Genomic DNA, 22900 nt, shown 5'->3' on the forward strand with positions numbered 1-22900 from the left:
CCTATCAACACTATAAATAGGCACCTCCATGGCATTTTTACTTGATCTTTTTGCATAATAAACTCTTTCAAAGATTGCTTTCATTTTAGTTCTTGGATTAGAACTCTATCGGTTTCTTTTCAGTCTTGAAGCCTTTCTCTGTTTCATTTTATTATAAAGTTGGTTCATAGCTCACCTATAACTAGTGGGTCACGTTCCATCTATGTCCACTTCGATTCCATCTCTTTATACTACTGGTTCCTAACTCCATATAGTTAGAGGGTCACAATCCATTTTCTTTTCAATCCATCTTACACATTCAACGCCATTACCAACCCATACCTTCGCCATACTTCCATTACATCCAAACTACAACTTTCATCATCTTCTGTAGTTAACCAAATCCTAAAAATCATTTCCATATCAATCCTTCAACTTCAAATTCACCAAATCCTTTTCAATTTCATTCTTTATTTGTTTATCTCATATTCACAACATAAATTTTGCACTTTCAAAATCATTTCAAGCACTATAAATTTTGCACTTTCAAAATCATTTCAAGCACTACGGACTAGAATTACGATCGGGCAACAACGTATATGACTCAAAACACATAATCGAGTTCGTATCAGTGTAAGAAGTTGTGTTGAAATTGAAGTTATTTTTGTATTCTAGGAAAGATCATGTCAGGGCATGGCTTAATGGACTACCTTCTGGCTCGATAAGGCCCTGGGTAGACTTGTCCAAAAAATATTTCCTATGGCATAATCCACCCAATATGAAGGACCATCTTAGGAATACCATAGAATCTTTTCACCAAGGAGATGAAGAGTCTTTGTATGAGTGTTGGGACCGATACAAAAGTTTTCTTTGCAAGTGCACCAATCACGGATTCCACGACTGGACTCAAGTTGTGATGTATTACAATGGAGTCAACGCACCCACTTGTATAATGTTGGATGCCTGTTGGGACCGATACAAAAGTTTTCTTTGCAAGTGCACCAATCATGGATTCCACGACTGGACTCAAGTTGTGATGTATTACAATGGAGTCAACGCACCACTTGTATAATGTTGGATGCCTCGGCGAATGGTACTCTATTTGACAAATCACCCGAGGAAGCCTTTGATATCCTTGATAGGATATCTAACAAATTTATCAATTCCCATCTACAAAGCTTGGAACCGGAAGGAAAGTGTCTGAGGTATTTGAACTTGATGCCAAGGATTTAGTGTCTGCCCAACTTTCTTCCATAACATATATGTTGAAAAATTTGTAGCATTTCAGCGAGGTGATGGAAGTCAAGGTAACTAGCTCAGCATTCAATTTTTTCCATGGAAACCATCATGAAAGTGAATACCCAAAAAATCAGGAGCCTATCAATTTCATGGGCAACTTCAATAGAAGCAATAACAACCCTTACTCTAATACCTATAACCATGGATGGCATCAGCATCCAAATTTTTCTTGGGGTAATCAGGTGACCAACAACAACCATGTAGGTAATCTTAACAGGCCACAGAAAAATATATTTGAACCTACAAATTTTCAGCATCAATAGATGCCCTAGCAAAATATTAACAAGGGTTCAGCATCTTCCTCAAATTCTAATTCCCTCGAAGCTTCACTGCAAGATTTTATGGCCTCGACAAAAGATTTTATGGCTTCAACAAAGGCCTTAATGCATCAACACTCGTCAACAATCAAGAACCAGGGCACTATGTTGCAAAGCCAAGTAGCTTTGTTACAAAGTCATAACTCATGTTTGAGAGCATTAAAGAACCAAGTGGGTCAAATTGTCATAACATTACCTGCTCACCCACAAGGAAGCCTCCCTAGTGATACTGAGGTCACTAAGCCTCACGAAAATGAGCAATGCAGTGCACTTACAATGAGGAGTAGTACCCAGTTTAATCAAGAAGACAAGTTTAGGGGAAGAAGCAAGAAATTTTTTATCGTGGCACTATACTAGAAGAATCCGAAGGTCAAGCTGAACTTGTCGTACAAGAAAAATTACCTATAGAGAAGCACAAGGACGAGGGTTCAACTAGTCTTTGTACTAATGGAGGAAATTTTTTGCCATGACAAAAGTTTCACCCCTGCCTATAACAGATGAAGTCAGACTCCCACCACCTTTCCCACAAAGGTTGCAGAAACATAACGAAGAAATATTATTCCACTAAGATTCAGCTTCATGCGGAGAGCACTTTAAAGGAGAGAGGACTACTACAAAGGTCCTAAAATTTAGATGTGAAAGACACGAAATACCATGGAAAAATATTTTGAAGGTGGAACTGTTATATGTGTGGGGCTCTTTGTTCTATACTGGTGCTCCGATCGAACGCGACAAAACTGCCATATATGTTTGGAGTTTGCATCCCTTCAACCCTCTTAATTTTTTTATCATAGAAAAATTATTTTTTTGTGTTTGTGTGTTTGTTTTTCTTTTCTTTATTTCTTTATTTAATTTTAATATTAGTTTTTTTAAAAAGAATAGGATCCTAAGCATGTGGACAAGGGTAAAGCCCCTGTGGAATCTGCACCCACTTCGAAAGAAGACTCAATTGGTGTTGGAAATAACGATGACATTGATGATGATGTCCACCCATCTGCACAAATGCACGGCGAATTGTAGCACCTCTGATCAAGCATCACCTGAAGAGGATAGCCAATCACGTTTGGACTTCTCCACTTGAGAAAACTATGCAAAATAACCCCACCACCATCAAAGTAGATGTTAGTCAAGGTACCTTGCATTTCATTTCATCTTTAGTTTAGTCTTCACGCGTTGAGGACAATGCATCCCTCAAGTTTGGGAGAGGTATTGTTCACACTTAGTATTTACACCGATAATGTTTAGTAGATTTTTTTTGTTATGGAATTAGTTAGGATCATGTTAGTTACTTGGAATAAGTTGATGATGCCCGATGATGGAAAAAAATATATTGTCTAGGCCATAATTATTGTACATGAATGTTGAGAAGGATAAAACCAACTTTAGGACTTTATTCTTTGTGATTCTTTTAATACGACTGTATGTTTTCTATGCTTAAGGTACTTAGAAAATTTTTAGGATATAACTTTTGCGCGCCATGGCATCAAATGATTGAAAAGATTAATTTGAACTCCTTAGTGTTATAAATTGTAAATAAATGTCTTGGCATAACTGTAGAGGGACACTCCTATGTGCATCAGCATTACTTGGAACTCTTACTTAAATAAATGGTATCCTTAGCACATGAGTGAATGAAAGCAGTCACGTGATAACTCTACCTGACTAGCTTGGGGTGGAAGGTATGCTCACTTTCACCTAGAGTGTGGGACGGTAGGTGTGATGCGCTGACTCCCCTTGAAGCAGTGTTCAAAAAAAGAAAGAAAAAAATATAAAACTAGATGATGAATAAATAGATGCCTTGGCAAAACAAAATAACTTACTTAGGAGTTTTCTAAATTCGTTAAGAATAGACTAGATATAATCACGCACACACACTGACAAAAGATCCTGACCCAGGGAAAGGTATTTGACTTCTCAGTTAGTCTATCATGTTGAGGCCAAACTTGTTGTTGAGGGCTGAAATTTTAAACCACTTGAGTGTCCATATTTAGACTTCTCCATAGTATTTCATTTTTATATTTCTCATTATTCATTGCTTAAGGATAAGCAATAGCTTAAGTTTAGGGTTGTGCTAACTCCGTAAAAACACTATATTTTAGGTCTTTTTACTTAAGTTATTGATTGTCTAAAACCCATTGACATAGTATTTTAGCTGTATATAGTTGCATTTAGGACATATTTTTATGTTTTGGATAAGTTTTGCCAAGGTAAAGTTTATTTGATTAAACTGATGTTGCTGATGAAAAAGGCTGTTTTTTATTGTGATGATGTAGGAAATGGTTGAGGAATAATTTATTTGCCGAGACAAATTAATTTGCTAGGGCTAGTGGAATAGAAGACGACGACAATGAGTAACAAATTTTCTTTCCAAGTCGAGTTTTATCTCGCCAATCTGACATAGTACGAGACAAAATTTATGATGTCACATGACCAGCTGTCCAATCTACCTCACGTGCAATCATGCCCTCATCAAGTAATTTGAGACCACTATAAATGTTATGTTATTCACAAAAAGGGTTTAACTTTAAGGGTATTTGGGGAATTTCTAAGGGCACGAAACCCTAGAAACTCCCACTATAAATACCTCATTATAACTCTTCATAAAGTGCTCATAATTATATAGAGAAAATACTTAGGCTTAGAAAAATGTGATTTCGACATACTCTTTTCCATCATTCCCCACTCGTCCGTCTTTGGTGCCCTCCATAGCCAGGCTTTGCCGGAGCAACAGCTAAGCCCTCGACAGAGGCTAGCCGCTGGAGCAATCATGGTGGTGGTCTAATGTCACGGCAGAGCTCTGTTCTGGGAGTTTTTCTTCCTTTGTTATTTATTTTCATATCACTTAAGGGCTTGTACTTATGGATTAATTTTTGGGATGATATTTACCACACCATAAACTGTTTTATTTGGTGTTGGATGATACTTTATTTGATTGTTAATGAATGATTAAGTTTGTTTATGCTAAGTGTTGTTTTGTTCACTGTTTTAATCTTTTGCCTTGGCACTGTAAGTGCTTTTGAGAGATTACCATTTTTCTAGGATTTGATACCTAATATCAAGAGAGTTAGGTTAGATCTACGTGAACAAGGGAACTAATCTGAGATGGGGAGGTTATAATCTGTCTTAGAGATTAGGAGAGGGTTTTATTCAACTAAAAAGGGTAAATACTTGAGTAAGATAGGCGAAAAGATACAAATTTACACTGAGGGGTATTGTTGCAACAACAGTTTGACAAACCAAGGGTTGTAGTTCACGCCAAGTAGTATTTACGTAGCAAAAGTCCTAGAATACTTTAGTAAATCCTGTCAGGCAGTATAGGCATAGCAAACTATATCATCCTAGAAAGAGAATAATTTCTCTTCGTACCAAATCCAACCCAAGTGCTCTGTTAGAAGTCTGATTGTGTGAGGCTGCCAGTCTATTTACAGGGTTTTGATAACTTTAGCCTTGACAACTTTTATTTGTTTACCTTTGCATATTTTTCTTGCGGCGACAAAACTTTTCTACTCACTTCACTTTACATTTTTTCTTACCTCGGCCAAATATTTTCCATCTATTCATACCATTTTCCACTGCATATTTTCCTTGTTTTTATCATTAGACTTATATACTTAGGATTAATTAGTGACACCTATTCCTAGATGCAGAAATCTTTTAAAAGCCCTTCAATCCCTGTGGAGACGATACTCACTCACTACTATATTACTTGCATCGATTGTGTATACTTGCACAGATTTGCATGCCACAACACACACATTTACACGTGATCAATGACCTCAGAGTATTCAAGTAAAATATCAAAGAGTTTCAGGTAACGCGATTGACAAGGGTGTCAACAAATTAGGTGGGGGGAAATGTCATGGTCGTCCTTTTTATGGGGCCACAACAAGGTAGGTATGCCAAGGCCAACCATGTATAGGACCTATTAGCAGGGTAGAATAAGCTTGTCCTCTTTTCAAGCATTTTAATGTTTGAGATAGGTGTTGAAAACATTTTGATATTTCGATATAACAAATTAAGTTAAATGAATTTTAAGATTTTCCAAATGATTTTCTAAGTATATTCGATAGAATTATTCGAATATCAAAACATTACTCCCAATCTTTCAAAGATCATTTTTAATCCTTACTCAAAGTGTAAAATTAAGTTTTAATCTTAAAACAATTTCAAAATAATTTTACAAAGTATTTCGAACCATTTCAAAGCCAAAAATTCCAGATTGCTCAGAGGGAATTGATTCCCCCCTAAGGGGGTACCGATTCCCCTGAATGGTTTGGCTCCGAGAATTCCAGTATGCTCGGAGGGAACCGATTCCCCCCAGGGGGTACCGATTCCCCCTTGTATAACGGTCGAAATATTTGAATTTTACACTTAGGGAATCGATTCCCCATAGGGGGTACCGATTCCCCCCACGCTCCAAGCTGTTTTATTAATTGTTTTCATACTAAAACGGCTATATGATCTTCACTAATCATCTCCAACGTTCAGAAGTGATTCAAGGTGTATTTAAACAAGTTCTGAAGCCCTTGATCAACAAGAAATTATAGAGAAACAAGAGAGAAAGCATCAAACACCAAGTTTGTGCAAATCAAGCCAATTTTCCTTTCAATATTCATTTTGCTTTCAAAGAACACCATTTGTGCTCATTTGTAATTATTTGTGAGTGTTCTTTTCTTGTTCTAGAATTGTGCAAACATCTTACCTTGAGAGGTTTTCCTTGTAAGTTTGCAAATTTGTAATCTTCTCTTTGGGAAAGAATGTTCTCAAGAATTGGGGTATATTCTTGAGGGTGTTGTAAGGTTATCTCTTTGGCCTCAAAAGAAAGAACAAATTAGTGAATTTGTTGGAAAATCCTTAGTGTGGATAGCTAAGGTAGTGGACGTAGACTTTGATTGAGAAAGTCGAACCACTCTAAATCGCTGTGCAATTACTTTCAATTTTCTGCAAAAGCTTTCACCAAATTTTTAATTGCCAATTCACCCCCTCTTGGCCAATTCCGTCAATCGATTAACTCAACAATTGGCATCAGAGCCTAACTCATTTGAAGGTTTAATCGCCTCTTGAGTCAATTCGGGAAGAGTTATATCGATAATCAAAGTCATCAATGCCCTCCGCTTCAAACTTCGACTCCAGTCTCGACTCGATGCCCGTCAACAAGCCTCCTTTCTTCTATGGAGCTAACTATGCCTATTGGAAGAATAGAATATTGTACTTCATTCAAGCAAGTGACATGGGAGCATGGAATGCTGTAGAAGAATGAAACATCAAACCTCTCACTCATCCAAGGTTGTGGAGTGAAGGAGAGACAAGAATGTTCCAGCTCAACTCCAAAGCCATCCATATCATTTTTTGTGCTCTTGGACCAGATGAATACGGAAGAGTTTCATCGTGTACAACCGCCAAAGAAATATGGGACAAACTTCAAGTCACTCATGAAGGTACCGATGAGGTAAAGAAATCTAAAATTAGTATTCTAACGCATAGCTATGAAAATTTCAGGATGAAACCAAATGAAGATATCAAAGCTATGACGGATAGATTTTCAACAATTGTCAATGGTCTCAAATCATATGGAGAGACCATTTCAAATGAAAAGCTTGTGAGGAAGTTAGTCTACTCCCTCCCAAAATCGTGGCAATCAAAGAAGACGGCAATCATCGAGTCTAAGGACTTAACGTCCTTAACTCTTGAAGAGCTAATTGGGTCACTCCTCACTCATGAAATGATGCTCGAAGATGAGGTGGACCTCGACAAGATTGACGAGACACCAAAGAAGAAGGAGAAGAAGAAAAATATTGGAGTTGCTTTCAAATCCACAAAAGATGAGAGTGATTCGAATAACGATGACGATGACGAGGAAATGGCATTGTTTGCCAAACGGTTTAGAAAAATGATGAGACCTTATCGAGGAAGAAAATTCAAACGAAATGAAGGCCTCAAAAATAAACCGAAAGAGAAGGACCCAATCATTTGCTACGAATGCAAAAAGCCAGGGCATGTCAAATATGATTGCCCACAATTGAAGAAAAAGGGTCAATCAAAGAATAAGCACAAGGCTCATGTGGCTACATGGAGTGATGAAGAAAGTTCCGATGAAGAGGAACAAGAAGTAGCTAACTTGTGCTTGATGGCATTTGGGGAAGATTCTAAGGTAACCTCTAACTCATTCGATTTTGATGATTTATCCTATGATGAGTTATTAGAGGAATATAATGGGTTGGCTTTGGATTATGAGAAATTATTTTTAAAATATAAAAATGATGTTTCAAAATTGAAAATGAAAACAAACTCATATCCAAAACCAACAACGATCTTGAAAGTAAAATCAAAATTTGCAAATCAACTAGAAGAGTTTGAAAAGAAAAATTTAGATTTGCAAAATTTACTTTCAAAGATCAATGATGATCATCAAAAGAAAATTGATGATCTTAAAACTTCTTTTGATAAAGTTGGAACAAAACATTTTGAAAAATGTGGAAATTCAAAATCCAACTTTGTTAGAAAAAGTTTTAGAAACTACAATCATAGAGGTCCCCAAAGAACCTCTAATGGAAAAATCATTAGAAGTATGTGGGTTCCTAAAGAACTCATTACTACTAAAGATAAAAATATCCTACACAAATGGATACCTAAGGGGACTAGGATTTTGGAAACTAATGAATATGGACCCAAAAGAATTTGGGTACCAAAAATCAAAAATTAATCTATGTTTGTAGGGAAAGGAGCATTGCTACAAGGAACGGGAAACAAATTCAAATTCATGGTACCTTGATAGTGTATGCTCAAGACACATGACCGGAGACAAAAGCCGGTTCATTGAGCTTAACGCCAAAAATGGAGGAGAAGTGACTTTTGGAGACAATTCAAAAGGTCACATTGAAGGTATTGGTACAATAGGTAATACCTCTTCCATACAAATTAAAATGTTTTATAGTGAATGGATTAAAGCATAATCTATTGAGTATTAGTCAATTATGCGATAAAGGATTCAATGTCTTATTTGAAATTAATGGTTGTAAAGTCATTGACATTGCATCTAATCGGATTATGCTTGTTGGTCATAGAATAGGAAACTTATACATGGTGCATTTAGATTCTTTTGTTATGACTAATTTATGCCTAGTTGCTAAGGATGAACATGATAGTTTGTTATGGCATAGGAGACTAGGACATGCTAGTATGAGTGTTTTGCAACGGTTAATTCAAGGAGACCTAGTAAGAGGGTTGCCTAAGCTTAAATTTGATAATGATAAAATCTGTGATGCTTGTGCTAAAGGAAAACAAAAGCGAGTTTCTTTTAAATCCATTAATGATGTATCAACTAGTAGAGTTTTATAATTGATCCATTTAGATCTTTTTGGGCCAACTAGAACTACTAGCTTGGGTGGAAAACAATATGCATTTGTCTTGGTAGATGACTATTCTAGATATACTTGGGTTCTATTTTTAATTAATAAAGATGAAGCATTAGAACAATTCATCACATTTTCAAAAGTAATCCAAAATGAAAAAGGTTACTCTATAACTAGTGTTAGGAGTGATCATGGAACTGAATTTGAAAATCTTGGATTTACTGAACTTTGTAACTCTAACGGTATTAGCCATAATTTTTCAGCACCTAGAACCCCTCAACAAAATGGAGTTGTTGAGAGGAAAAATCGAACTTTAGAAGAAATGGCTAGAACCATGCTTTGTGAAAATAATTTGCCAAAATATTTTTGGACGGAAGCCACAAATACCGCTTGTTATATTGTAAATCGAGTAATGATTAGGCCAATTATAAAGAAAACTCCATATGAAATTTTCAAAAATAAAAAGCCTAACATTAGTTATTTTCATCCTTTTGGATGTAAATGTTTTGTTTTAAACAACGGTAAAGAAAACCTTGGAAAATTTGATGCTAAAAGTGATGAAGGAATTTTTATGGGTTATTTCTTAAATTCTAAAGCCTATCGTGTATTTAATAAAAGAACTTTAGTTGTAGAAGAGTCTATACATGTTTTCGATGATAATTCCCTTCCGAGGAAGGATTCTTGTGTGAATGATGATATAGGTGTTATAAATACAAATGACGTTAGACATGACATTGAAGAACCATCATCAAAGGAAGAAACGAAAAATGAGGAAACTCATGATCCTCTTGAGAATCTAACCATTGAAGAAAGGGAAGTATCTTATCCAAGAGAGTACAACTATGTCAAGGATGGTAAAATTATAGGTGATCCATCAAAAGGGGTAACAACTCGATCTTCTCTTAGAAATATTTGTAATTATGTTGCATTTATTTCATGCATAGATCCTAAGAATATTAAAGAAGCATTAAATGATGAACATTGGATTATGGCTATGCAAGAAGAGTTAAATCAATTTGAGAGAAGCAAAGTATAGACATTAGTTGAAAGGCCTAGAAATAAATCTACTGTAGGTACTAGATGGGTATTTAGAAATAAGCTTGATGAGAGTGGTAATATAGTGAGAAACAAGGATAGACTTGTTGCTCAAGGGTATACTCAAGAAGAGGGCATAGACTATGATGAAACATACGCTCCCGTAGCTAGGATGGAAGCAATTAGAATGTTATTAGCATTTGCATGTTTCAATTAATTTAAATTATATCAAATGGATGTTAAAAGTGCATTTTTAAATGGTTTTATAAAAGAAGAAGTGTATATGGAACAACCTCCAGGTTTTGAAGATTCAAATTTTTCGGATCATGTTTTAAAATTGACAAAAGCTCTTTATGGTTTAAAGCAAGCTCCTAGAGCTTGGTATGAAATATTGTCAAAATTTTTAATTGAAAATGGTTTTTCAAAAGGGAAGGTTGACACTACATTGTTTTTGAAGCATAAAGGTAAAGATTTATTAGTAGTTCAAATTTATGTTGATGATATAATATTTGGTTCTACTAATGATGTTCTTTGCCAAGAATTTTCTAAGCTAATGCAAAGTGAGTTTGAGATGAGCATGATGTGGGAGCTCTCATTTTTCTTGGGACTCCAAATCAAGCAAAGAAAAGATGGCATCTTCATCAATCAAGCTAATTACGTCAAAGATATGCTCAAGAAGTTTGGACTGGAAAATGGGAAACCTCATGACACTCCAATGATCTCTTCAACAAAGCTTGACTTAGATGAAGGAGGTAAATGTGTAGATTTTAAATTATATAGGTCAATGATTGGATCTCTACTTTATCTAACTACAAGTAGATCAGATATTATGTTCAGTGTTTGCTTATGTGCTAGATTTCAATCATGTCCTAAGGAATCACATTTACTAGTTGTTAAGAGAATCTTTAGATACCTTAAAGACACTCCTAGTTTAGGACTTTGGTATCCTAGAGACTCTAGCTTTAGCTTGCATGCTTTTTTTTATGCGGATTATGGAGGATGCAAATTAGATAGGAAAAGCACCTCTGGTACTTGCCAATTCCTTGGTAATATGCTAATTTCTTGGTTTTCAAAGAAACAAAATTGTGTTGCATTATCTACCACTGAAGCCGAATACATTTCAGCTGGTAGTTGCTGTGCACAAGTTTTATGGATGAAACAACAACATTTTGATTATGGAATTGAAGTAGGTACCATTCCTATCAAGTGTGACAATACTAGTGCTATTTGTCTCACTAAAATCCCATCCAACACTCTAGAACTAAGCACATTGAAATAATCACTTCATTAGAGACCATGTCACTAAGAAGATGTTAGTTCTAGAATTGTTGATATTTGCACCAATTAGCGGATATCTTTACAAACCTTTAGACAAGGAACGATTTTGGACACTTAGGAGAGAATTAGGTTTGACCAATCTATCTTCACTGAGTGTTTAAAAATTTTAGCACTTTTAATAATAAATGAAAATGCTTTAATAGTAATTTTGATTGCATTCATTGCTATTAGTTAGGGGGAGTTTATGATTCGTGATGAAAAATTAATTTTATGTTCAAATATCGTTAAAGATTAATTGAATTTTTTGAACATGATTAATTTTCAATATGAGTTGCCCAATACCATTAGAGGAAATTAATTTAGCATTTGGCTGTTTAAAATCAAATTTTAGCATTTTGGTGCAGGGAATCGATCCCCCCTTGAGGGAACCGATTCCCCTTTGAAGGGGAACCGATTCCCCCCACAGGGGAATCGATACCCTCCTGGGGTTCTGGTTAAACACGGGCAGAACCCTTATTTTTGTTCAAAACCCTTTTCTTCCTTCACGCTGTTTCTTACCTCTACTCTCTCAAATCTCCATTCTTGCATCAAATCAACGTTTTTAATCGGATTCACTTCAAATATCATCCTCTAAACCTGTTGGAATCATCAAAACGTGCAAACTTCATCTAATATCACTCAATCCGAAATCATTCAAGGTATTTTCCAAAACTTCTTATCAATTATTATTGTGTTTGATTAATTATGTGTTATTATGAAAACTATACATATATTGTTTCTCAAAACCATATTTTTCAAAAGTTTTTCAAAAACTTTGCCCATTAGGATTGATTTAGAGAACCTTGAAAATATTGAGGACTCAATTGAGTTTTGGGGTTGATTGAATTGCATACAGTGTTTTCTAAATTGCAGGTTATCAATTCTATTCCTATTTCTAAACCATGTCCAATCCTAAACGTGCTAGGTCTCATCTAGTCGTTCACACCGTAACCAAATCCACCTCCAAATCCATTCTATTCCAATTTCTAATCCTAATCCTATTGATCCTAATTTGACTATCCAAATTCGTGTTTCAATCATCTGGTCCTAGAAATCATCATTTTTGGTATTATCAATATTTCGACTTACAAAATCCGGGAAAGAACGTATTCTTCTCGAAGCTATGTTAGCTATCAATTTTAAATATCTTCCTCTTTTACAAGAGTGGAAATTTTGATAAACTCTTTGCCCTTGAACCATCGTTTACCATCACTTGTTCGTATTTTCTATTCTAATGCTGTTGTGTTAAAAACCAAAATGAACCGAAACCATAGGAATTCGTTCCTACCTTCTAGGATAATTCTTATATATTGACTCGGCTACATAGCCAATACATCGGATTAGATATGATGGTATTTCAAATGAAAAACAGGTTTTATGATCTCGTTATAAAAGAAGGGATAGTGCAAGTGTCCTAAACCTTCATGAACGTTTTCTTCATCTAATAATTTCTTGGTGGTTTCGACCATCCGGAGGTCGTTATTCTACTCTTAGAGCCTTCGATCTTTGGTGGTACATTGTTTCAAAAACATATTAAAATCAACCTACCTCAGATTATTTTTGCTGAAATGTTGAAACGTAAATCTTGTTCCTAACAAAAAACTGTTCATCTCTTGTTTACGATGCATTTGAGTAATTGTTTTCCAAAGCTGGGCTTAGAGTCGGTCTAGATGCCATTTTCCCCTTAAGAAACAAATTAACTTCTTTCCTTAACGAGAGCGGGATGGATTAAGGATAAGGAAACCGGTGAATGGGTCGATCTTCTGCAAATACTCTGGGAGCTAGTTCTTCACAAGCTCCACCCGAAGATCTTCTGCAAATACTCTGGGAGCTAGTTCTTCACAAGCTCCACCCGAAGCTGAAGAAGATCTCGAGCTTGAGCAATTAATGCAAGACATCGATGAAGCCGAAGATGAGCCTGAGCAGCCCGAAGAGCAAGCACAACAAACGAATCCAATGCCTCCATATTTTCAATCCTTTATGGAGACATTCGATTTTCGATACGTTACTATGGATTCGCGCTTTACTTCTATAGAGTCCCATTTATCCACAATGGGAGCTCAACAATTAGAAATTCTTCGGGAAATGCGTGCAAATAATGAAGCAACCAACGCACGTATTAATGACCTCACTAACGACTATGCGAGCTCGTTTTCCTCCTCCTGATCTGGATATGTGATTCAATGTTTTGCTTTGAACTCCAAACTTATTGTTTTAACATTTTGAATATTTTGGAATGTTTGAATTTGTGGATTGATTGACTTTGAATTTGTTTGGATTTATGAATGGTTAGAAATTATCTATTTGATGTGATTAAATTTATTCATTATTGCATCATTTACTTCATGATTAGATATATGACCAATTTTGCCATTTCACATTAATTATGAATATTGATTATGAAACTAATGGTTAACGTTTCTCTTGCTTGTGATCTTAGCAGCTTATATTATATATAATCAATTGGCTAACTGATTTCAAAACCTTGTTTAAATTCTTTAAAATGTCTTTTTGATTTAACAAAAAGGGGGAGAAGTGTTAAAGTGTTTTTAAATGATAAATGGGAGAAGTGTTAAAGTAAGGGGGAGTAATTTCAAAACTTGATTTCAAAATCTTAAAATTACTAAAATGTTTTGTTATATCAAAAAGGGGAGATTGTTGAAAACATTTTAATATTTCGATATAAAAAATTAAGTTAAATGAATTTTAAGATTTTCCAAATGATTTTCTAAGTATATTCGATAGAATTATTCGAATATCAAAACATTACTCTAAATCTTTCAAAGATCATTTTTAATCCTTACTCAAAGTGTAAAATTAAGTTTTAATCTTAAAACAATTTCAAAATAATTTTACAAAGAACAAGAGAGAAGTGATTCAAGGTGTATTTAAACAAGTTCTGAAGCCCTTGATCAACAAGAAATTATAGAGAAACAAGAGAGAAAGCATCAAACACCAAGTTTGTGCAAATCAAGCCAATTTTCCTTTCAATATTCATTTTGCTTTCAAAGAACACCATTTGTGCTCATTTGTAATTATTTGTGAGTGTTCTTTTCTTGTTCTAGAATTGTGCAAACATCTTACCTTGAGAGGTTTTCCTTGTAAGTTTGCAAATTTGTAATCTTCTCTTTGGGAAAGAGTGTTCTCAAGAATTGGGGTATATTCTTGAGGGTGTTGTAAGGTTATCTCTTTGGCCTCAAAAGAAAGAACAAATTAGTGAATTTGTTGGAAAATCCTTAGTGTAGATAGCTAAGGTAGTGGACGTAGACTTTGATTGAGAAAGTCGAACTACTCTAAATCGTTGTGCAATTACTTTCAATTTTCTGCAAAAGCTTCCACCAAATTTTTAATTTCCAATTCACCCCCTCTTGGCCAATTCCGTCAATCGATTAACTCAACAATAGGGAATTGGGGTAGGACATACAGTCCCTAGTTCGAGCATTTTAATGTTTATAGGTAGCATTTTTGTTATTTTGTTTTCGCATATATATAGAGGTGGACAGCCAGCAGAGTTTGGGTTGATCCACAGGTAAAGGTAAGTGTCTTGTGTAAACCATCGAGGGTCGCCCCTACGGCCTAGTCGATGGTGTTGGTGAGTCTTATGTAACCCAATGTTATTTTTCATTAATAAAATATTTTTCCCTTCGGAGAAGTTCGAGGTCGGTTGTGTGCATCCGCTATGCCTCAAGATCTCGATTCTTGGTCGAACGACCTTGTTGTTGTGAAGATCTAACCTGATGTGTGTTTGTGTTTGATCAGATATATGAGATTAAGGCCGACTTGGTTGGGAAGTGTCCCTTTCGAGTGTCGTATGGATTAGCAACTGAACCAACTAGGCTAAGTCTGTGACACCTTGGTGGTGCCAAGGTAGAGTAATCTGGTGCAATCTACATGGTATTTTATATGTTATATGATACGACATTATTACTCATATGACTCGGGTGTCTTAATGATACACGAGGTAGAGTAACTCAATGCATTCTACGAGTACTACTAGTAATAGTTTCGACTACATATTGGGCCTTGACTCATACGACTCACGTACCATAGATTTCTCATAATAGTACAGTGGACAATGATATGAACTGAAATATAATATTATAGATTTGATACATGTTTAAAGTGAAGACTTTTAATAATTGTTTTATTCTTATATTATTTCATGCATGATTTACTTAAATGATTTTTTATATATGATTGTTTATTTTATATGTTATTTATCTTATAAGTTGTCTCACTATGTGGAATACTTAGCGTGTGATTGGTTCAGACATAGAAAAACCGACGTCAGCAGAGTAGGGAGCCAGGCAGGACATCCTACATTTTTGGCAGACCAGTTCAGACATCCAGAATCAGTGTGACATCTTTATGATGTTTTTGATATTCAATTTTGGTATGTACATATTTTTATTTTGATGCTCTGATTCGAATATGTCTGAACTCTTTTTTATCATATGATGAATGAATAGTATTTTAAATACTTTATATTTTAAATACTTTATATTATAGTTATTAAATGCAATTACTTAATTTAGTGTCAATTTTAAATGAAACAAAATTTTACTAACTTTTAAACAGTATATTTTTTATACATTTGATGTGACACTTCTACCTCGTATATGGGACCGTACGGAATAGGGGTGTTACATTTTATGCCATCATTTTTTATCGTTAAAGAGAACGTCATAAACAATAATTATAAAATTGCTTTTATTAGAATTAAGCTTAAATTAACTGTTGCTCCTTAAGATATATCATTTATAATGAGTTGCCTCCTAAAGTATTTTTAGGATATTTTACCCCTTAAAATTTGAATTGTTATCCTGTTTGTCCTAAATCATTGGCTTCGTTTTAAAAAAAATCATTGACTAATCAAAACATGCCACATCATCCTATAGTTTTTATTTTTTTATCTAAATAAATGAAAATCAATAAAATAAAATATGAATTATCCCTAAAATACCCCTCTTTTATCACCTCCGCCGTCACTCTCTTTGATTTCTCCCCCAGCCATGATATCTCCATCTTTATCGAACACTAAGGTTGAGGAACAACGAAAGACAGAGCACCAAAACTTGAGAAATCCATGATGAATCCGATGTTTTCCTTCATACGTCGTGGCTACGGTGGTCGAAACGTTGAACGATCTCTCACTCTCTTCTTTATCCCACACCCTGAAGCAGTGCAACGATATAATAGCTCATAGTTTGTTTTTTTAATCATATATTAAATTCCCACAATTAAACTAAGGATCAGATTCAAAAAAAAAGATATAAGAGAAATAATTAAACCAAAAGTGGATTCATATATTTTAGATTAGATTTCAGTATATATATACTTTTTTTCATCTAAGCAATTGATTTCACCCTTGGTCATGAAGGCATCGGTTTCTATTGCCTCTTTTGATTATTTTTTTTGAGCTTCAACTTAAACCTATTAAATTTTTACTTAAAAATCAGTGAAAATAATTCAAAAAGTATATATATATATATATATATATATATATATATATATATATATATATATATATATATATAAGTATAACCCATTATTAAAAGTTTGTTCTGCTCATCATTTGCAGGTTGTTCATTGGAAGAAAAATGCTTGGTGTCGCGGGTTGTTTAAAATCTCGACAAAATTTTGTCGGGAAATCTTATATTCTCCATGGGATTCTCTTGCTTCTTCTTAATACAATTATTCACATATTCTCTTGCCTTTGATTGAACTGAAGAGAAAAAAGAAAATGGATAAAGATGGAGATATCATGGTTGGGGGAGAGATAGTGAACAAAAATGTTGGGGAAAAGGGAGGGGTTTGATGACGGAGGTGAAAGAAAAGAAGGGTATTTTAGAGATATTATTTATTTTATTTTTATTTAATTTTTTGTTATTTAATAGATAAAGAAAATAAAATTTATGGGGTGATGTGGCGTGATTTGATTGGTTAATGATTTTATTTAAAACGAAGCTAATGGTTTGAAGCAAACGATATAATTATTTAAATTTCAGAGGATAAAATTTCTCGAAAAATACGTTATAAGATAATTTTGTACAAATGGTAAACTTAATGAATCAAATTTAAGCCCTAAAATTATGTTCTGAAGAGCGACAATAGATTCAAGTCGAACTTGATTTTAAAATCTTTAAGGTTGAAGGAAAATGTTTGATAGGGTAAAGTGTGGCGGGGGAGGGGGGAATTGAAAGGGCAAACATGTCAATTCGTGTAGCAGACATTCTGCTACTGTTACCATAACTTGAATTGAAGAACAAAACCAAATTCCATATTTTCCTCTGAAAATTTCTCCCATTTCCCTTAATTTTCTTGCTAACCAAACACGCTCATCACCGATAGAAAGATCAAACTTATTTTGGCCTTCGTAGAAGGTGATTGCTTGGAGACGGTTGATCAATCAGGTTTCTTGCCCTCCCTCTTTTAAGATCCCCCCTTTCTTCGTAGGTGTTAGGATATCTTTTAAGATTCTTCGCTTCGTTCAATATATTGGATTTTTTATGATATGTTCTGAAATGTGGGGATTGTAGAAACCCTAATCTTGAATATCATAATTCTCGATTAAACATTTTATTCCGAGTTGGGTATTAGTACGGTAGGCGGTTGAAATTTGAAATATTCTATTTTAGTTTCCATTGGACCTGATGAAGATATTCATTTGCTTATGCTGAGTAGGATTGTGTGTGTTATTCTTGGTTATTAAAGCAGTAGTTTACATGTTAAACTGTGATTTGACTGTTTGTTCTTTAGATAAACAAGTGAACTTAATCTTCATCTTAAAACAGGTTTCAAGGCATCAATTATAGTTGGGACAATATGGAAGCTTGTTCAGTAGAACTCATCTTTCTGGTATTTTTGTTTCTATCATTGTCTTCATGGTTTTTTATGATTATTTTTCAACAAAATATTTGGCTTTCCCTTTCATTGTTGGCTTTCCCTTACATTGTTAGCTTTCCTTGTTCTCAACTCAAATATCACTTTGCCTAAGCTGAAATCTCGTTAGAGTGCAGGTACAGGACTTCTGAGTGGCCAACAAAGGTTTACGTCAAGCTATGTAGGCAATTTAGCTCGCAGGGTCCGAGGGGCATACGAGGCTAGTGAAGCTGCTCTCTTAAGAGAGCTTTACCATAAAAATGATCCTGAAGCAGTGATAAGGCTATTTGAAACTCAGCCATCATTACATTCTAACCGTTCTGCGCTTTCCGAATATGTTAAAGCATTAGTCAAAGTTGACAGGCTTGATGAAAGTGAGTTGCTTAAGACATATTTAGATACTTATTAGATTGAATAAGTACATTAGACCTAAAGAAATTATTTTGTTGTATCCCGGCTGATACCAACCCAAACCATTTCATGAATAAAATATGCCCAATTAACCAACCAGCAAAACTACTTGTTACAAATAACAATTTGAAAAGGTTCAAGTGTCCGAAATGAATTTCTAAATCCACGGATCTAGAAACATCAAATTTGTAAAAAAAAGAACAAATTCTTTTGGCAATTAGGTTAGGTATGATGAAAAAGTAAGAAAAGTCTTTTGCTTGTTTATATTCTTTCTCTAGGAATTACTTTTCTCACATTCAAAATATGTATATTATGAAGAAAACTATTTGTTTTTTTCTTTTTTTCCTTTTTTCAATCTAAATTTGATTAAATTGGAGGGGTGTAATTCTATTTCTATTATCATATTTAAATGTCATAGAATGGGTTCAAATTTAAATGTCACGGAATGAGTTTTGTTTTCTAAATTCAATTTGATTAGATACTAAACATAAGATAAGTAAGCGGAGAATATAAATGAAGGATAAATGAGGGGAACAAATAATTACTGGGAGTATTCTTCGTCCAACCAGGAGAAATATGGAATGAGCATGGGGTAATAATTCCATATTGATACGAACTAATCCATATGCTCCCATTTTTAATAAAATTATGGTTAGAAGCATACAAGTACTGTAATCGGCGATTTGACAGCAAAAACAATAAGAAATCCAATATAGAATATTCTTTCTAGTGCGACAGGATATGATTGATTAGCTAATGTTTCAAAATTTAATGTTGGTTCATTAGAACCGTATAAACCGATACCCAAAACTCCTATTAATAGAAAAATGGAACCCATGTAGTGTACAAAATAAATTTTGTAGCCGAGTACAGTCGTTTCTCCCTCCCTCAAAAAAAAAAATGGATAGAAGTAGATAAACGGGAATTAATTCGAACTCCCACATGATGAAAAAAAGTAAAAGGCCTCGAGTAGAAAATGATCCTATTTGACCAATATACATTGCTAGCATCAGGAAATAAAATAATCGTGAATCTCTAGTAACTAGCCAAGCCGCTAAAGTGATGATACGGATCAGCCCCTTATTCTTGCGCCAAAGATCTTACCATTTCCGAAGGAACTAGAGTTACATCTCTTTTTCAGTTCCATTCAAGAGTTCTTATGTGTTTCCACGACCCTTTAAGACCTCGAAATTTTGATAAATTCCTTTTCTTTTCTTAGGAACACATACAAGGTTCGTCACTACAAACAGGATAATGATAACCCCACAATTAATTATTTCATTTATGAATTTCATAGTAATAGAAATACATGTCGCACAATGGATTAGCAATTCGGCGCTTTAGTCCACTCAACCATCTCTCCTAATTGAGAAAAGATAATTACTATGTTACAGCACGTAAAAAAATGCTTGAAAAAGTCATTTTTTACTTTGTTATATAGGTTATATAGATTATTATTTATTTATATAGATTACTATTAATATATAATTATATTATTAATATATAAATATATAGATTCTTAATTTTATTATTATTATTTATATAAATTGATTATATAGAATATAGATAAATCTAACTTTTCTATAGATATATAAAGCGTCGTTGAATTGAATTAATAAATAAATACGCAACTCTTAAAAAAAGTTCACATGTTCTTTAGTTTTTCCAAACAAGAGAAAAGAAAAAAACCAAAAAAAACTATTAGACGCAAATATATATATAAATATATATAATTATTATCTATAATATTCTAAATTATATAATTAGATAATTAAATTAGAATTCTAATTTTTATATTTCTATATTTTCTTGCAATCGTGAATCTTTAATCTCTGTTAAACTATTATTAGGCCATTTCTTTCTGAACCAGTTCCACTCTTTGCATTTCTGATATTTGATTACTAAGAGATTGTGCAAAACTACAGGTTTATCTAATTCAGCGAGGGAGGAAGATAGTAAAGGTGGACTTTCAGCTTTGTGAAATGTGGGAAAATCTACAAACAATGATCTCCTAGGAACTGCTAGTGCTCCTATCCACATGGTGTCATCAAAATCAGGGAACTTTAAAGATCAATTGTGGCGTACTTTTCGTAGTCTTGCCCTTTGCTTCTTGTTGATTTCTGGTATTGGTGCACTTATTGAGGATAGAGGGATCAGTAAAGGTAGAATCTTTAAGTGACAAGTTTTTATCTTAAGTTTCTACCTGGGCTTTTTTTTTTCTGAATTATGACCGACTATACCTTGTTTTAGGACTTGGTCTACATGAAGAGGTGCAAGTTGTGGAATCGAACACAAAATTTAATGATGTCAAAGGCGTTGATGAGGCGAAGGCAGAGTTATCCTAAAGTAAATGCTCTTTTGTATTTGTAGCTCTCTCTCTCTCTCTCTCTCTCTCTCCCCCCCCCCCCCCCAATAAATTCGTTTTCCCTCCTTGCAGCGTTTCACTCGTCTTGGTGGCAAGCTTCCAAAAGGTGTCTTGCTTGTTGATCCACCTGGCACAGGGAAAACTATGTTAGCAAGAGCTATTGCTGGAGAGGCCCGGGTACCGTTCTTCTCCTGCAGTGGCAGTGAGTTTGAAGAGATGTTTGTTGGTGTTGGAGCTCGAAGAGTGAGAGATCTTTTTGCTGCTGCAAAGAAGAGATCACCATGTATTATATTTATTGATGAGATAGCTGCCATAGGTGGAAGCCGTAATCCAAAGGATCAGCAATATATGAGGATAACACTGAATCAATTGCTCGTTGAATTGGATGGATTTAAACAGAATGAAGGAGTTGTTGTAATCTCAGCGACTAATTTTCCAGAATCATTTGATAAAGCACTGGTGAGACCTGGACGATTTGACTGTCGCATTGTTGTTCCTTATCCAGATGTTGAAGGACAGAGGCAGATTATGGAATCCGGCGATTTGACCTAAATATCACCCTATAATCCTAATATGCCCTAAATAATACCCTTTAACCAATATTTCCCTAATTAACACCCTTTCGTCTGAGGTGGCACTAAGGTGCGCTCTCGATAATCTGCTTTAGCGGGATTTGCTTATGTGGACATAAGACGCGTTTTCGGGAAAGCTCTTTCCAGCTGATGTGGTGCCACGGTGGAAAGAGCGTTTCAGGAGACGCACCTTTCCTTTTATATTTTTTAATTAGGGTAAAGATTTAGGGTTTATGGTTTAGAGTTATTATAAATTAGTAATTTATTATGTAAAGTGTTTCGATTATGATTTAAGAATTGTCGAAGGTATTTTAAAATTTTGTATTTAAGGTGGAGTGAATTTAGGTTAAAGTGTTATATGTTTCATTAAGGTGAAAGTGGTGAAGGATTTTGTAGGTCAAAAGTTCATTAAGGTTGTGTAGGTTAAAGTGCTTTAGGGTAAGATTCGATTAAATTGAAAATGTTAATTACTTGAAGTAAGAGGTAAGTGGAAAATTTAGGTAGAAAATAGACATACATTGGAAAATTATAGAAAATGCAATTACATTTAAATATTATAAACAAAGACATTCATTGAAATAGAAAATGCAATTACATAAGGGTTAACGGTTAAGTGATGATAATAGAGCTGGACATTTTTTTCTTTTGTGCCCGATGTTTCTTCAATGCTTACATCTTTTTTGTTCTATTGAATGTTCACCCCTCGTGCTTCCGCCAAAAGTAGAAATGGCTTTCCGTTTTCATTAAACCACTCCAGATAGTTATCCGTAACCATATGACCAGTTTCAGCATAAAACTGTCGAGGGGGCAAGAGTTCATACCGGTTCTCCCAAATCGCAATCCAATCTCTGTGTTTCACCACCCAGTTGACCTCTTTCCTTACTCGTATGCCTATGTTATGCATGTTGTCTAAATTCATAGGTGCTCAAGGAATATATTGCGTACAATAAAACTGATGGAGCACAAGATCAATCGGATGCCACTCAACAATAGCATAACATATAAGAGGTACAACTGACATCCAAACATCTAATGACCTACTCAGGTGGGGTGGGATGCAAGCCTTTACTTCATCGCTCGCATAAGGTATCCACTGAAACTGAAACATAAATATATAATTCTAATAAATATAATATTCTAATTATATCAAACATTTTAAATTAAATTATTTATATTTGAAGACGTACATCAGACCCAGCTTTTTGATCCATAATTAAACAGATTTCCTCTAGTTCACTAAGGATATCTCTATGATTCTTTCTTTTCATCGACCACCTATGAAATATAATATAAACTAAATATCACCCTATTTAATTAAAAATATTTAAATAAAAAATTAGTTATGAAATTACCTCAATAATAAGGGGAATA

The 22900-nt window shown here is 34.4% G+C and overlaps 1 long non-coding RNA gene across 1 annotated transcript; it reads left to right on the forward strand.

The window, feature by feature from the left end:
- Positions 1-14247: 14247 nt before the first annotated feature.
- On the forward strand, positions 14248-18569 carry LOC120197301. Its single transcript, XR_005523254.1, has 4 exons — positions 14248-14258; positions 17564-17712; positions 18094-18157; positions 18319-18569. It is a non-coding gene; the product is annotated as an uncharacterized LOC120197301 (long non-coding RNA).
- Positions 18570-22900: the final 4331 nt, after the last annotated feature.

This window comes from Hibiscus syriacus, unplaced genomic scaffold (genome assembly GCF_006381635.1).
Source record: "Hibiscus syriacus cultivar Baekdansim isolate YM2019G1 unplaced genomic scaffold, ASM638163v2 tig00117048_pilon, whole genome shotgun sequence".
Classification (NCBI taxonomy): Eukaryota; Viridiplantae; Streptophyta; class Magnoliopsida; order Malvales; family Malvaceae; genus Hibiscus; species Hibiscus syriacus.